Source organism: Vitis riparia, chromosome 13 (assembly GCF_004353265.1).
Source record: "Vitis riparia cultivar Riparia Gloire de Montpellier isolate 1030 chromosome 13, EGFV_Vit.rip_1.0, whole genome shotgun sequence".
NCBI lineage: Eukaryota > Viridiplantae > Streptophyta > Magnoliopsida > Vitales > Vitaceae > Vitis > Vitis riparia.
Genome location: NC_048443.1, coordinates 5,480,567 through 5,484,735, shown reverse-complemented (window position 1 = coordinate 5,484,735; position 4,169 = coordinate 5,480,567). Strand labels below are relative to the sequence as shown.

Genomic DNA, 4,169 nt, shown 5'->3' with positions numbered 1-4,169 from the left:
CATTTTGCTAACCAAGACTCTAAGCTCCTTTTGTATTGCTTTGGCTGAACTGTCTCAATCACAGACTAAATGGGATTTATACACCCTTCTTAAAGTTCTCTTTATGAAATTGGACTCTATTCCAAACCTGTCATAAGGCACATCTAGATTTGAGAGGATATGGAAATTGTGTTTGGGTAAAATGTGCTGCACACACCCTATCTGAGGGAGGAGGAGAGATGTATGTGTCAATTTCTTTAGTCTGATAAACAAGTTGAGTTTATAGAATGACAGATTGATTCTTTGAATCCCTCCTCAACTCCTACACAAAAACAAAGAAATAACATAGAAGGAGTGTGGCTTGAAAACTAGCTAGAACAGTACATGTTAAAATCCAATTCATCCCAAGTGGCTCATGAGTTGTCTTTATTAGGCTGGCCTTTGTCTCTTTGTTTCTCCTCTTTTCTGACAATAAGCAATATTGATCAATTCAGCGAACATAAATAGAATTAATTTACTACCCATTAGTCCACAATCAAAAGTGAAATTCAACACCACCAAGGCACAAAATCCAAGTTGCAAGATAATTACACTAGATTAACCCATGATGTATTTTTCATTTTCTTCATATCTCTTCTATTTTCTCCCAATCAAATTCTTTCTAGTGTCTATTTGGAGCAAGAAATAATATAAAACTCTAATAATAGTTTCCTTAAAGAAGGTTTGAGTTCCATAGAAAACCCTAATAATTTCTTTGAAGAGAGTTTGAGTTCCATTAGGTCATGGGTCCCCAATATGTAGATACATCCTTTGTCTTAGAAAACCCTAATAATTTCTATGTTTGATTATCGAAAAAACAGTATTAAGAAAAGAAAAAAAAATCGAGGAAAATAATTTTTTTAATTAAAGTAAAATATAAAAATAATTTATTGATTTTAAATTTATTTTTTATTTTCCTTCACTCTCTCTTTTCTTTTACTTTTTCTCTCTATTTTCTCTTCTTTGCACTTTCCAAAATTTCAGAACCAAACATAACCATCATGTTTCATACTAGCCAATCCAATTCTTCGAGACACCAGAGCATACACATTGGAACATGGTTTTTCAAAGCATGCGCATTTGAGTCGAGGACTGGATTCAAGACAACGAAGCTGGGAGGTGTTCAAGCTGGGACTGGAATTGCGTTTTGTCTTATTCAAATTCATTCAAAGAAAGAAGACCAACCAAAAAAGACAAAGAAAGAAAGAAGTTAACAAAAGAAAAAGCTAATCCGACCTGCCGGATTCGAACCAGCGACCTAAGGATTACCGTTGGATCTAAACCCACTACAGTCCTCCGCTCTACCAACTGAGCTAAGGTCGGATTTTGTTATTCTGCTTCCTGCAGAATTCTAAGACTTAAAAACTATGGACTAAAGGGTATATGGGCTTTTCACCTTTGGATTTGTTTGAGAACCGATAAATCCTTATATCTATAGTTTAATAAAAAATAAATACAAAAATTCCAAAATCAAAATGGGAATTCTACCACATGCAACCAAACCTTTTTGTCTTGAAATTTATTTGAATCACAGCAAAATTAAATTTAGATTTCTATGGATTCGTGGTTCAAAAAATGAAAACAATGATACTAAAACCATAAAATTTGGGTTATATTTATATTTAGTACAAATTTTTAAAATTCAATCTTTTATTGCACAACAAAACTGAAATGTATTCGATTCTAATGAATTTTTGTAATTAAAACCTCATAACATAATTTAAACTCTTCTAAATATCTATTAGAATCAACAATTCTAATTCATTTTAAAAAGAAAAAAATTAGAATTTAATACTACTTTTCCAATTTAAAATAAAATATTCATAAGTTAATATCAATAATAAAACACATGTTTAATTCACAAATCCATAAATCTGAATATACATTAAATAGAAACAAATGTTAACTTAATTTTCTAATATTTTCTTAGCAATCAAATGTAATTGGAAAGTCTAATCATTACCTAATTACCAGTTTTCTAATTAATATTTTGAAGCATCTAGAAATATGTGTTTACTATTTTTTTTCTTTTCAAATGATTAGTTTTCAAATTAAATTTAAAAATATATATATGACAATTAATTTTATTTGTATTTTTAGCATGAAAAAAATATCATTCCATATTAAAAAATGAATAAAAACAAACAATTTAACATTTAATAATATTCGATCATTACTAATAAAAAAAAACTAATGGTTTAAATACTTAATGATATTCAAATTTTTTTAGATTTAAGTGAAATTCAAGTGTATTCATATTTTAAATAAAAAATAAACACTACCCAAGTTCTATGAGAGGTGAATGCAGTTCGATTTAAGTGAGATTTTAATCCATTCAGACATTATAAAATAAGTTGATTGATTTTAATTAAATTGAAAATCAATTAAGTCAAGGTTATGACTTAGTTAGCACAAGTGTTAAATTTGATTATTACTTTAATTAAGTCTTAAAAATTAGATACTATCATATATTTAGGTGAGGTCAATGCAATAGGACAAAGTGTTTAGCACTTAATTTGCATTAAGCGTCGAAACTATAACACTCCTCCATATCATAGTTTCAATTTTGAGGAGTTGGGTTTGTTTTTAGGCTTTAGGTTTTAATTGGATTCTCCATTTGAGTTTAGGCCTGATTTTGGGTTGATGTGCTTTACTCTTTGTGTTGTAATTTTCTTCCTTTGGGCTTGGGCCTTTAGACCATAGCATTTGAGCTTCTATTATTGATATTGGGCTTCGACATTGGATATTCAATTGGGCCTTTATCTATTCAATTTTTGGGCCTAGTTTTTTTTCTTGGGTCTAGACTCTTTTGATAAATTGTAAAACTTTTTAAAAATAAAATAAAGTTAAAATTATTTTGTAATATAACTTTTCTAAAATTGATACACGATCAAGGACAACCAAATTTTAGAAGACTTCTTGTGGGGAGTTTAGATTGTGTTTCTCAAACAACTATTTAAAGACTACTATCTTCTTTAAATTAAAAAATATTGAGGGCAAATTGAAACAAAAGATGCCCACGAGAAAGGAAAATAAAATATTGGAAATAGAAAATGTCATTTTGATATACAATTCTCTTGATGTCAAATCAGACCATGTTTGAGAATGATAGAAAGGAAATATTTTCAAATGGGAAAATTTTTATTAGAATATTACTTTGAAAAAAAATTACCAAAGAAAATTAAAGATTTAGAAGACTAATTTCGAGTCCCACCTTATACACATGACAACGCATAAACATGTTTCATCTTAAGGGGGGAAATTTGTGAACAAAAAAATTGATGGACTATATTCCTACTAAATTAATCATCAAAATTATGAATGCTCAATTCAAAAAATTTGAATTCCGTAGGTGATATGGATCAAATTTAGGAATATGAAATTCAATTCGCAATGTTCCATCTATGAATAAAAGTGATTATTTTCAATTCAAATACGATTTGAAAGTTAAAGCATGAAAATATATCAAGTGCTAGCACATGCTCTTGACCATATTGAAAGGTCAACCAAATCATTATGGGGATGTAAAAGATTGAAACATGCACAAGACGTCTCTTAATTTTGTGAAAGCAAAGAAATCATACACATGCTCCCTACTAAGGATGAAAATATCGGTAATTATGAATATATTAGTACTTGGATTTTATGGATATATTGGAGATATATCGACGAATATTTTGATACAAAATATCGATAAACCAAAATGCATCAAAACTTATGAAAATATAAGAAAAAAATTTTAAAAATGAAATTAGAAGTATAATAGATATTTTAAAGTTGTTTTATTGAAGAAATTAATATATGTATGATATGATTTGTGATATTAAATTTAATTATACAGTGTCGGCTGATAAGAAATGTGAATTTTGTAAATGTATACTAATTATAAAATTAAATTATTACAAATATACTAATTATGTCATTTAAATATATTGCTATGTTAAGTTAATTTACTTATCTCTATTGAAAATACATTAATTAATTGTAAAAATGTACTAATTTAAAAATTTGCTAAGTTAATTTATTTTCAATATACTATTATTACACTTGAATATCAAAATAAAATAAAATTATTAATTTAAAACTAAATTATTGCAAATGTACTAATTATGTTATTTAAATATATTTATAATTTTTATTTAAAAATATTG

At 27.3% G+C, this 4,169-nt stretch overlaps 1 non-coding gene across 1 annotated transcript; it reads right to left on the bottom strand.

Annotated features, from left to right (window-relative positions):
- Window positions 1-1,248: 1,248 nt before the first annotated feature.
- TRNAY-GUA lies at window positions 1,249-1,341 on the bottom strand. The gene is made up of 2 exons: window positions 1,305-1,341; window positions 1,249-1,284 (listed from the first exon to the last, which is right to left on the bottom strand). It is a non-coding gene; the product is annotated as a tRNA-Tyr (tRNA).
- Between the last annotated feature and the right edge of the window lie 2,828 nt (window positions 1,342-4,169).